The sequence below is a fragment of the Lepidothrix coronata genome, unplaced genomic scaffold, assembly GCF_001604755.1.
Source record: "Lepidothrix coronata isolate B3197 unplaced genomic scaffold, Lepidothrix_coronata-1.0 Scaffold167, whole genome shotgun sequence".
In the NCBI taxonomy this organism is placed as follows: Eukaryota; Metazoa; Chordata; class Aves; order Passeriformes; family Pipridae; genus Lepidothrix; species Lepidothrix coronata.
Window position 1 is genome coordinate 1,953,602 of NW_016690347.1, and position 14,061 is coordinate 1,967,662.

Sequence of the window (14,061 nt, forward strand, 5' to 3'; positions counted from 1 at the left end):
CTTGGAAGAAGTTCAGCTGTTCTCTTGCCCTTATTTCCTGTCCCAGACTTTGTCTCACTTCCTGGGGAAAGGTGTGAAGAAATTGATTTTTTTGCCACCTACCGTCCATATTTGCAAAACTGAGAAGCCTTCACAATTTGCTGTGTGGGGAGGAATGAGTAGCAAGGGGAGGGGAGATCAGAAGCCAGCACTAGATACTGAAGAAAACACATCACTGTTACAGCCTCAGAAATTATGGTGTTCCCACAGGTGATGAGGTGGTGCTGTGGGGTGTAGGATCAGCATGGGATAGAGAGCTAAACCAGCTGTGCTAAGGCTGAAGAAAATGGATTGTGAAACTACACTGACATTATGTAGTCACACTACACTCAGACTGACCTTTGTGCTTAATACAAGTGCAATAACAAACTTAATGTGAGTACAACAAGTGCTTAACTGTCTTGATTGAAGTATTGACCACTCACTTGCATGTGAATTTTAACTTCCTGCATGGTGACATGCTTGCCTGATACTTTCTAACACAAAATGTATTTTCTGGCACATAATGACAGAACGAGAGGAAATGGCCTCAAATCGCATCAGAGGAGGTTTAGGTTGGATATTAGGAAAAATTTCTACATTAGGGGGGTTACCGAACATTAGAACAGGCATCCCAGGGGAGTGGTTGAACCACCATCCCTGGAGATACATAAAAGAAGTGCAGATGTGGCACTTAGGGACATGGTTTAGTGGTGGACTTGATACTGTTTCATTTGATCTTAAGGGTCTTTTTCAATCTACGTGATTCTGTGACTCTATGACTGAAATTATATTTTGCACAAAACTAAGTAGGAACAAGGAATCACTAGCCCTGGATAAAGGTTAGGTGTTCTAACACTCATATCGAGGGCTAACAGCCAGTAGTTGTCACATAAACAGAGCTTAATAAGGTTGTGGTTTTTTTACAATAATACTGCACAGACTTGACAAAACATGAAAGGTGAAGGCAATGAATAAAAATTAAACTGGATTTGTATGGAAGAAGTAAATGTAATTCCAGTTATGAGAGCTGTTCCTGGCACACCTGCTGCCTGTGCCACCAGAACCCCTGTGCAGTCAGTGGAGTTCATCCCCACTAAAACATTGCAAACTTGATAAAGTTTTTCCTTGTCTTGTTACACACTGGAAAAGAAAAAAAAATGCCATTATGTAAAGCATCTTGTAACTTCCTCCTTTGCACTTCTTCCCATGCTCAGCCCAAGCGGTGATCATGTGTCTTTCTGTCAGAAAAGGTCCTGACGAGATAAACAACTTCACACATTGTGGAACAAGTTTCCACAGCCTTTTGCTTGCTTGTTTGCTTGCTTGCTTGCTTTTTTAGCTATCGCTTAGTTGTGTCACAGTTATTGTGCCTTCACATGCACGTGCAGCAGCATTTTTGCTATCCTTGCAGAAGTAGGTACAGGACTTTTGCTTCACTTAGTCTGAAATACCTGCTCCTTTGATTCACTGTGACAGTCTTTGTGCCGCCTTTTCCTTAAATGTCATCATAAATAGAAATCACAGACACAAAGAAGTTATCGCTAACCAGAACTTTCCCCCGTGATTAAAAGCACTACCTGTGTTCACCTTCAAAAGGCAAAAGCAATCAGACACCACCTCTCCCCACAAAAGAAATGAAATAAAAAAGTGCTCATTAGTAAACATTTTGCTTCTATACATCCTGTTAATCTTTCAGGAAGTTCACTGATCTTTTCATACAGACTTATGGCAAAAATATGCATTTTGATCTTCCAGGAGTGTCATTCCTAACTAACAGTCATTTCAAATTTATGCACATTTTTATTCTCCTCAGCTACCCATTCTGTCCAAATTCACAGTTCCAGGAGCCACAGAACTGAGTCAATGAGCCTTGAAGCAATCTAAGCTGTGCTCTTATCAGAGACTTCTGTCATTCACTCCAGAGGAGAAAGAAAATGTCCCACTACTCAGGAAATTATCTCTATCCTACGATTAGAGCTCTTTTAAATGCCCATGCTGCATATCCTGTAATTAACCTTGTAATTAACCTTGTAATTAACTGAATCCTAAAGGAAGAAGATAAATAAAGCACTGTGAAACTTGTGGTATCACCAATTGCTATTACTAGTCTGGTGGCAGCTGACTAGGGTGGCCGCCTCTCCAGCAACAGTGAACTCTACTTATAAGTCAAACATCAAATCAAAGACAACAGGTTTAAATGAGGCTGAGGAAGGTACCTGCTAGAATCGTAAGGGGAAAGAAAACAAAGAGAGAAAGGCAGCATGGATAGATTAGAAAGATGGGGTTCTGTGCTGATGAGAAAGTCTCTAAAAAGCTGTAGCGTTTTCAGTATGACGGCTGCTCAGCTGTAGCTGCTGCACTGGCAGATGACCTCTCATGCTCTCTTACTTGTGTTTGTCTAATGCATGGCTGATCTGATATGCACCCTGAGACAAAACTAGCATAATGGGCAGTAATGCAGACCAGCTTTTGCATGGCAGCCAGACTGCTGTCAGACTGGGACAGGTATGCTCTGATGGTTTGGGATAGAGAAAAAGTAATTAACATTCATCAAGTAAAGGAGAGGGCGTAAATTTAGTTGGATCTGTGAATAAGGTAAAAGAAGAAAAAACAGGAGCTTCTCGCTTTCTTAACTATATTTGAATATTCTGAGACCCTTAAGAAAAGAGAAAACTTAGAGACAGTAACTTAGAGACAGTTACTGCATTTGGGAGGTGGGTGTTTGTTGATTTGTTTTGCTTTTTTTCTCCTTATACTGTAGTCTGTTGTGCTTTATATGTTAAGTTTAAGCACAAACCTTCCTTTGTGTTAGTATGGTTGCTAGTCATATCCCCAGATACACGTCTGAGTAAAAGGCTAACCACCTTGCTTGGCAAAAATAGCATTGTTACAGGAATGAGACTAATCTATCTTTTTGGTTAAGAGGTGAGTTGGGTTTGTGTGGCAAGGTTTTGGTAGCAAGGGTGCTACAAGGATGTCTTCTGTGAGAAGCTGCTGGAAGCTTCCTCTGGGTCTGATCCAGCCAATACTTTTGACAATACACATTTTACAGAATAAGATATTTTATGCAAAAAAAAAGTGAGAACCATAAGGTATTTTTCAATCCTCCTGACTGAGTGAATTCAAACAAATTTATCTACGCTTATAATATTTGTTGTGATTTTGCTGATATTCTTACTTCGTCGGAGGCCCCTTTATTTTAATTTAAAAGTAATCTAAGAAACATTTTCCAGTTAGAGCAAGGTATGCAATATATTCTCTTTGGCAACAACCACAAGAACATGATATCTGAGTGACTGTGGAGTGCTGAGCCAAGCAGTAGGTGTGTAACTCACATCAGCCATTTGAAGTGCTGGTTTTGCGTAGTGAGGGTATTGTAGGAGACAGGATGTGAGAATGAGACTTGGGAATCAGCAATGTAAATCCATAGGAAACCAGGCTTCGTTAATTCTGCTGGTCAAAAAATTTTGTTATATGAATATGAGTTTGCTAAAGCAAACTCAATTATCTGAAAAGGGAGGAGGCCAAATAAACTGTAACTGAAAAGAGTAACAGAGGAAGAAGGTGGAGTCAAATAGAAACATCAATATATTAAAATGCCAATGTGTATACTGGTACCAGCCAAGCTTTTGTTTCCTTTTCACAAATATCCAAAGAGAATTAAACAACTACTGCAATAGATGTTGTACAGTTGATCAGCAACAAGAAGAGGAAAATGAGGATTTTCAAATACTCATTTGTGCACAATGTTATGATTTTACCCTTAGGTGAAGTTGAGATGGGATATGCCTCAGTTCAGGATCCACATGGAAAAGGGGTATTCCTGAGCCCAGATACTGTTAGGCTTGTCTAAGGACATGTGTTGCTGATAGATAGCCTCAGAGAAATCTCAAATGACAGACACTAGTTTTCAATTATTTTTTTTAATATCTTTTACATATGCACCCACCATTCCAAATTTATCAACAATTTTTTTGTTACCTTAACCTTTTGTTAGGTATAATTTGTTGGGCTTATGCTTCTGTTGTTTAAAAATAACTACTAATATTTGATAAATTAGAGGTGGGTTAGGAAACTGGCGCATCGACTGAAGCCACAATGAGTACATGGTCTTTATTCTATGCAATAATTTCTTTTGTTGGGAAACTTGCTGTTACTGAGCTGTGTGCTAATTAACAAGACTGTGGACAATGATATCAGATGGTTTTTATCAGCTGTCGGGCTAATGAAATGTAAATGTGTTGAATTCAGTAGAAAGAGGGAAATAGCAATTCCAGCACTTGATGAAGCAGATAGATACCTTCTGCAGCATTGCACTGGACTGCTCATGTCTCCCAAGAGGACAGTGCAGTCAGTAACAGGGGCTGAAAGGAGCTATTCTGATCAACAGTTGAAAGTGGTATCCTCTCATCTGAGGAGGGGCTAAAAGTGCTTGACTTGTCCAGTCTGATAAAAGAAAAGGCTGAAAGAAAAGGCTCCTCTCTGTAAATATTTTTATGTTTTTTAAACCAAAAAATAAAATTTACACAAAATCAAGAAATAGAAAATGTTCCTGCTAGAATTAAGGCTGAAAATTCAAAGAAGGTTTATGATATTCACAAGATTAGAGCTTGGAACAGTTTCCAGTTAAGAGTAATGGGAATTAAAATGCGGTTAGTTATAATAAAGGTTATTTATGTTATAGATAATTACTTGACAACACTACCTGCTATAGCAGTGAAAAGTGTTCTGGAAGAATGTACATAAATATTAGCTGCTAAGAATATTGTATTTGAGAACTTGTTTTTCTTGTAAAGTGTATAATTGATATCCTTCAACCCTTTTTTTAAAAAAAAGTTTCGTAGGACAGAAATCAAACTACACCCCCATAAGAGAAAAAAATCTTCTGACAATTCTTTGAAATAGTAGTGCCAAAAGAGAAATAAAACCTGGTGAAAGGAGAAAAAACCCACTGGATTTAATAAGGAGTCTTTCTGATTTCTACTGGCCATGGGTTTAATTTTTAAGTGTACTGAAACAAAATGCTCAGCAGAGCTGCACACAGACAAGATAGTTCAAAGATCTGGCACAATTCTGACATAGCAAGATGAATAAATGAATGTATACATACACTGTATCAATTAAGAAATTAGTTGTAAAAACAAAGATGTCAAGAATGGTTTAGATTTTGTAAGACAATTAATTGTGCATGAGACTGATCTGTAACAAACTTACACAGCATCTAGGATGTAAGTAATTCTATTGCTTATTCTATTGTAAGTAATTGCTATTCAACAAACAGGCAACTAACCAAACAATTAGTAGTTTGTGTGATTTTGTTTTCCTGAATTTTTCCTCACAATAAACTTTTCTACAGTTCTTTATTTTTTCCCTGAAGAACAGCATGAAACTTGTGGTGGTTTTCTGTTACTGGGAGGAGAACCAGATAAAGCCAAGGAGTTCAACATCATGCATATGTCAAGAAACAGGAAGTGATGTTAGAAAAATAAATTACTTGGCGATAGAATTTCCTTGTTAAGGTTTAGGGCTTGATGTGCTTCAATGAGCTCAGACCTAGCAGGAAGTTAACAAAGCTTGGGAAGAAGGATGTACTACTGATAGCGAACACAAAGAATACCAAATTTACGGGAAATAAGGACATTTGGCAGAAATCCTTCTCCTTAAGGGTGGGTTATCACAAATTCCCAAGGCAAGAAAGAAACTAACAAAGCCAGCTCAGAAACTGTGCTGAAATCAGCTCCAACTGGATAAAAGGTAATTCTGATGGGGAGATCATGACCACCAACTCACAGCCCACCAGCTCAAGAAACCCACAGACTCAAAAGAAGGGAAAGACTGAGCATGTGCACTAATCAGCATAAGAAGCGAGGAAATAATTCAACCAGTAGAAGGTAGAACACTAATTAATAAGAGAACTAGGTAACTTGTAGCCAATGAATATTAATGCCTTTGTTTGCTAAAATGTATAAATAGTGAAAAGTTTTGATAGTCATTGTGATGACTTTGTGGATTTGCCACCCAACACCTCTTTCTACATAGAACTGTAAATAAATCAAATACCTCAGCTCTATGTGGGGATCAGCCTCTTGCACACCATGTGAAAGAATCTATTTTCAAACAACAGGAGGATCTCAGAAATGATGTGTAAAGATAAAACCACTCCTCTAAAAAGTGTAAAGCTGCCAGGACCAGACACGTATGGTTTGTCCAGACTATACAGGTACAGTTTCTTATTGCTTTTTCTCTAAACTACTGATGTTCAGTTCAGTTGCAGAGCTAATAATCACTTTTCCAGGAGAGACAGTGGGAGCCAGAGATCACAAAGGGCTGTGTGTACTGTAGATGTAACACCATCGGAGTGTGATAAGTGAAACAACAGCTTTTGCATTCCAGTGCATTTTATTTTGTGGAGCAACTTTCTATAAACTGCAAAACTTCACTGCAGCTGGCGGACACAACTGCAGTTGTGCACCAAGGATATGCACACCCTTTATAGCTGAAACAGTCAGAACTACTGCTCAAACACAGGCCACTATACAAGTCAGAAGCTGAGCTTTGTGAACGTGGTAGTAAGGGGCACGTGACAGAAAACAATACTCAGAAGCACGTGGAGAACAGGAAGGAAAAGTAGAAAGAAAACTCTAACTATGTACGGAAGAAATAATTAATAGGGAATAAAACAATGGCCAAGAACATTCTAGGAAGAGCAGCGCTTTGGAAAGAGCTTGTCTGTAATAGAAAATACCTTTCTTCTTCTTGTTTGCTTCTTAAAATGTTCAGGTTCTGTTAGAAAAGTAATCATGGCTCAATCTTCATTTTTTGCTCCTAAAGGAAACCAAAATCACTGTAAGATTCTGCAAGAATCAAAAGGAGTAACAGTGTGTTCAGTAAATAACAGCAGGTATGAGATAAACAATGAAGACCCAAGACAGCATTTCCAACACTGTGGATCTTGTTAACATAAAGTAAATGTGAACTTTGTTTTTGTGTTACAGATCAAGGATGAAGTCTTCATTTTTATATTGGTTTCACAACACTAATAATATGGTAAGAAGCAAAAAATGCTCCTTTTTGCATTTTCTTCCTTTTTCTCCTGATTGCATTTTGAGCAAAATTTGATAAATGTTAAGACATGTAATGAAAGCCCACTCAGATTTTAAGGTGTGACATTAAAGTACTTATGAAGAGACTGCCTTTCACAGGGTTTTTTTTGTCAATGAAGATACTTTTGGCCAATGACGTTTATCAGCAATTTTTGGCTGCAAAATGGTTCCTGTACCTTCTGTTAACTTTTGTAGTTTCTGGATGGAGGCAAAAAAATGTGTCTGTAGTTTTTAAAATTTTTTTTTCTATGGCAGCCTATGTGCTGAGATGTTTCACCATATGCTGCAAGCCCAGCCTTCATATATTTGCAACGCACTGTATACCCCAGAGTTGTGAAGAGGAGAGCATGAGGTGTTTGTGCTGTGCCTGCTGTGGCTGGGAGGGGGTTGTCTTTGGCTGACAACACATGAATAAAGCTGTAGGTTACGGAAATGGGGAGTGGGTCTAAAAGGGAGCCAGAAATAATTACTTAGTTTTTAAAAGCAGAGATGTAGCAGAGGACTGTGTTCATTGCCAAGTCTTTGAATGATTTTGACGAAAGAGGAAGTGTGTATTTTTTCAAGAGGCAGAAATTATAAACTAGCTTTTGCCTATCCAGTTGCTGCTTTTCTGAGAGATCAGTGACTTGAGTCACGAAGCTGAATGTTATTCTTTGTGCTGACACTTACAGGTATGAAGCTTTCTGCTGGAAAACAAATGTTAGCTATTTATATGTTTCAAAGCATAAAAAGTAGATTACTAGATTTAATCCTCTATCATAAAGTAGATTATTCAATTGCTTCTGTATTTAAATGAGTGGTCATTATATATGCCCCAAGAGCTGTAGTCCTGACATTTGTTGTTGGAAAAGGGAGGCAAGCAGGCAAAATATAATGATTGAAACCACCATACAGACTAACACATATTTGCAGAGGAAAATGAATGTAAACATAGTAACTACCCTTCTTTACCTGTATGAACACATGACTGAGTGATCTGTTTTGCAGACAAAATTCCCGTAACAAAGGCTTTGCTATGTGAATGTATCTTGGGGGATAAACAGAAGTGGGTGGCTATGGTGAAGGGGCCTCTGCCTTTTCCTATGTGTCTCTGTGTGGCTGTTGCTATGACTGGCCTCAATGTCTACTTTCTTTTCCTTATAAACTTGACAAATGATTTGGATTTCCTGTTATTTTCAAATTCATGGCTGCCAGTCTAATGTATGATCTTCAGGACAAACAGAATTAATTCCGAGGAAGCTGTGAAGAGTCTGCTAGAGAACCAACAAGGAATGTTAACACAGTAACACCCAGGCCAGTCTCAGGTGCACAGAAGAACTAAGAAAAAAACAGCTAGAAGGGTATTGACTAAAACACTTCATGCTTCCAGAGGCAAGAGTGCAGAACAGAAACTTTTATGGGATTTTAAGAGCTGCCCAAGTGTGTAAGTAAAAAAGCTAACTTGCTGGTATGACCTGTAAAAAGAGAGTAAGCAGTCAAGGAGGTGTTGGTTTGTTGGGTTTTGTGCTTTGTTTGTGGGTTTTTTTCCTCAGAGATCGGGAATGTCAGCCACAGTCTGGTAAGAAAATTTAAGGGAGAAGACCTGTAGATATCTTTGCTGGTTTCCTGCTTTAGTCTTGCATGTGTTGTAATTTCAAGGGAAAGGATAAATAATGCTTTAATATGGAGAAATGGATAACAAGTCCCTCTGAAGCGGTGTCAATTGTTAATATGCCAATCCCTAGGTGAATCTGACTACAAAGTGAAGGGGTGCCTGGTTACTCTGAGACCTTCAAAGTCAGAGACTTTGGGATCACAGATTTATCAAGGTTTAGAGGGGTTTTTGCTCATTAGCTCTCCTTTCATCTAACTTGATCTCTTCATCCCCACTGCAGTACAGGCAACTCATCCACACAGCACTGCTTCTCAATCCTTCCAGCTTCCATCATGCTCCTCCACAGCTACCAGCCTGCACAGCATCTTCTGCCACACCCAGTCCCCATGGTTTCCCCCTTTTGCTCCAAAAGCCCATTGCTTTGACATGTGTGACAAACACAGTAGTCCCATTTTTGTTTCTTCACGTCCAAGGGGCTCAGGTAGTGATGTCTGGAACATGTTTGTTTTTAATCTCCAGCAGTAGTTGTTTAGATTGTAGGGATAGATACAACTTCGAAAGAAATTGTAATGGAAAGTTAGGAACTTGGTTTTCACTAGGAAGTCTTTCTGCCTAAATTGTAACTCTTTCTCAAAGGTAGTTTCAATGCTTTCCCCCAACCCTGCATAGCAGGAGAAGTTCTCAGTCTCTCTCTCTGATATGTGAGAGGAGAGAGATAGCCCTAACAGACATGCACAGAGGTCTTGGGAAGGCAGAGGAGAAACAGAGAGGATAAAAGGGGCCATGAGGGGGTGGGAACTTGCCTTTTTTCCCTGGAGGCCCAATGTGCACCACATTATAAAAAAGTGGTCCTTGCATCTGAAATAAACCTTTTTTTAAATCCTTCCACTGCCTTGGCATTCTTGGGAAGAATACCTGCATATGTTTACCTTACAAGATGTACCTGTGCTAAGGAATGTTATGTCTGGGGAATCACAGAATGGTTTGGGTTGGAAGGGACCTTGAAGTTTACCAAGTTCCAATCCCCTGCCATGGGCAGGGACACCTTCCACAAGACGAGATTGCTCAAAGCCGTATACAACCTGGCCTTGAACACTTCAAGAGATGGGCATCCACAACTCTGGACAACCTGTTCCAGTACTTCACCACCCTCACAGTAAAGAATTTCTTCCTTATGTCTAATATAAACCTTCCCTCTTTACGTGAAACATGCCTGATGTGTGAAACTGTACAGCTGAAGCATCTTGCCCCTACTAGTGACTCTTTCTCTGGGGCTGTTTTGCTGCTACAGCCACTTGTTCAAGATCATTCTGCTAACCAGCCACGCACCACTAGCTACAAGTGCACAAGGAAGTCGAATTTGTTTCCCTTAGCACTAAGACCCTGCGAATTAACATCCCGTCTTCCTGCACTGTCACGAAAGACTGAGTGTTTCAGCAGTCTGTTCCATTTAGTCTTAGAAGGATTTGTAAGCCCTGCTGTGAAATCTGAGGCTGCTGAGAGTGAGTTTGTGCTGAACACATCATTACGTGTCTTTCTACCTGTGCCCCCAGAGGCATCTGTCGGATCAAACTGGAGAACTATTTGTACGTGATACGATACTTCCTATGGATTGAGGGAGTACTTAAAGCTGGAATTCTAGCATTGCAGCATTTGTAATGCATCTAAATAGAAAAGAAATAGCCTGATTTAGAGAGTAAAGGAGGTACAAGAAGAAGGGAAATATGAAAGCACTGGCCAAGACTTGGGAGCCAGGGTTCAATTTCTGGTCCTGCTGCTGGCCTTGTCAAATGACTTTTTGCAGCTAACATTCCAGCACTTCCTCAGTTTCCCCTCTTTCTAATGAGAGGAACTAATAGGTGCTATCATTAGCACATATGTTGTGTAGTAACTGTGGAAGAAATCAAATCTGTGTTTGAAAGGCAGTGAAAAACCCACTGACTGAATTACATTTCTGTCTACAGCTGGATATCCTTGAATTTTGCATTAAAAGAACACATGCAGGGAGAAAAGGATGTAGCTACTTCACTAATGTGCATTTTTAACATAGTAAAATCTGCAAGCTAAGCACTGAAGGACTGCTAAATCTAACACAGAGGGGTTTACATCACATTTTAGTTGATTGACTACAGTGTCATTATTTTAATAACATATAAACATTCTCAAGAAATAGATTCTGTTCTCAAACCTGGAAGACTAATAAGATCCCATCTGTATGATCTTCTGAAGGTAAACGTATGTTTGGCTGAAATTACAGCAACCTTATTTTGTTTTAATTTCACATCACTTGCTTTCTGTTTTGTCCAAGCCAGAGTCTTACTATTAATATACATAATAATAATTCTATAGGAGAGCAGTCAGTGGGTAAATTCATAGACTCATCCTGCTGGTAAGTACTAACAGATTAAACTGAGCTTTGCAGGTCTGACCTTTTGACTTGCTAGCTTCTCCTTAAATTTAGTAACACTGGTTCCGTCTAGAGTCAAAGCAAAACTTTGTATGGGAACAGACTGAGGCCATCAACTGAATGTAGTTTGCATTCAGGAAAATCTAGAAGCATTATATGTTTTGGGACATATGCTCGTGGTGAGGAGTTTTATCTAACTGTGGTAATTTTCTACTTCTAGCAAAACTGTACACAAATGTCTTTGTATTTTTATAGGGAAAAAATAAAGTTCAAATTTAAGAGGAAAAAAATCGAAAAAGCACTTCCTCTGTGTCCAACTGTGACTTTGGAAGTACAGCATCTTTGTGAGGAAGATGTGCAGAATGCTGCTATGCTTCTTAAAGTAACAATATCAAATATTTTCTTGCTTTTCCTTCAAATCAATTACAGTTGGCGAGGTGTATATCAAGTTGCTTATGGTGTGAATAAAAAGGCATTGATGTCACACCTTTTACCCGTTTAGCATCACATGGTGCCAGTAACGGATTGATGAGGAAAACTTAACTGCTGAGTTTGCTGTGGAGGTACTTTGCCAGGTCTAGGCTGTATTATCAAAAAGAGGGTCTCTCTGTATGTGCCCTGTATCACACACCCTATGTGTTCACATACCCTATTCTGAGCTTCTACATACCCTTTGCTAAGTGCCATCATGAGGATACAGACTGGATGGACTTTTGGTTTTACTTAGGATGCTGTTTTTTTGTGAGCTCCCAATAGCAATCTGTATATCAGAGAGTTAATCTAACTCTGGAATGCGTAAGCAGGAGAACACCGGACATAGAATGGATATTATGCTATAACCATACCATAATTAGGTAGATACTTCAATCTTGTGAATATTTATGCTGCTTAGATTGCTTAAAAATTGTAGAGCATTGAGGAAAGAATAATTTGAGATCTGGAAATTACTCCTGGTAAAAAGAAACCAAACCAAGTCAGTTAGTACAGTTTATCTGACAGAAGGCAAATTGTGGTCTCCCTTGATATGGAAGAGGTTTCTGATAGAAGATAGATAGTCACAGGGAAACTTTCTAAACAGATGCAATGCAAAAAAGTTATCTATATATTTCTTAGCAATATATCCTGTCAGAACAAATTATGCAGAAAACAGATAGGATATTTGGCACTTGATATGAAATCAAGAGCAAGAATCTTTCTTGAAAATAGACCATAGCTTAACAGAAGTTCTAGGATGAATGCAGAAACTATTAAGTGTAATGCAGAAATTAAGAAGTGATCACACTGTGCACAAAGATGGACTAGGTGATCATGATCATCTCTTCAATTATACGAGAGTACGTAAGAGTCTGCAAAAATTACCAACTGTGGCTGGTAAAGAATGCTAAAGGCTCACATTGCACAAGAGTGCTACATGATAGAGAACATTTCAATTACCACTTCCCTCAAAGAGTTTTGAAACCCTTGTTCTGTATTGTCTGCAGAATTGTAAAAATAGAAGGGAACCTCTGTTCCTAAATAAGCTGACATTACATACCACAGGAAGAAGAAGACAAAGAACCCTTAGAGATTTCATAAAATCTATTTCTTGCCCCAATAGTGCTGACCATATTGTGCTACCTCTTTTTGACCTGAGCTGCTGATATTGAATGCCAATGTCTTCTAGTAGGAAGGAGAACTGATGACAGAGCATGTTATTTTCCTGACAAAATCACAGTTTACTTGCAATACTATGTCATAACTTCTTTATAATGGTTTGGTTTGGTTTTAACTTTGATATAAAGAGCTTGAAAAAATCTTGCTGTTGTTGGGGCTTTGTGTGTGTGTGTGTGTGGGTTTTCCCCAATTTTTAAAAAAATTCCAGTTGCCTCTTTAGATGAGGGATCCTATGGCAATGGAGAGATGCTTGATATGTTAGTTAAATGGTCCCAGGGGTTTTAAATTACAGCTGTGATACAACTTGCTTTTGTGTCATCTAAGTGTACCTTTTGTACTTTCTTTCTACTGGGAGCTGTGCTTCATTGCCCAGGATGGTGGGAATATATCTTGGGAGACCTAGTCCTCATGCTAGCTCCTGCAGAAACAGGGTAAAACACTAATGGCATTTGAAATGTTAGTATAATGCCTGTCCCTCAGGATGCTATTTTGCTGTTAGCAGACCAAACGCATGCTGTGTCACTGCCTAACAAGTTCAGCACCTGACTATCCTGGCTATGTGGCCCAGAGTTGTTTGGGAAGGTCTTGGTGACTCAGGCAGCAGATTGTGGGGAGTTTTGACTATGCCAAAGACTGGTATCCAGAGGCTGCTGACATGGTTTTCTGCAGAAGACTGCAGTACCTCTTTCCCTACTCAGGTGCCCTGGAATCACAGCATGAGCAGACACTGTGTACTTACTCACAGCTGTTGATAGTAAGTCCATAAACTGGACACGGAGTTCCATGAAAGCTGGCTAGAGATCCCTTTTTCTGCTAGCACAGTTATCTCAGGGGCTATGAATGCCATTTTCAGCTCTTGCACAGTTGAGGGATCTGTATTGAAGTGATATTGATGGCCCGGTTTGCTTCTGACCCAGCTACCCTGACAGGATTTTGCACTCCAGAACTCTTCTGGGGAGAGAGGAACTGGTGTTATCAGCCTCTTGAGGGGGTGACTGTCCAGGTGGGCACTGCTCTAGAGGAGGTGTCCTGCCACTGCAATTTGGGACGCTTGCTGCTGGACACTTGCTGCTGGTCATCTCCTGTACATGTCTGTTAATCTATCATACATGACAAAATATCCTGGAACCACAAAAGTGTTCTAGGTTCCCCTTATTTACGAACAGAGAGGAAACTCACCTTATGTATAAAGCCAACAGTTAGTATAAATCAAATCTCAGCAGTCTAATACAAGAATTATTAGTAACTGTTACAGAAAGGGAAAGAATAAGTTCCTGCAGAAA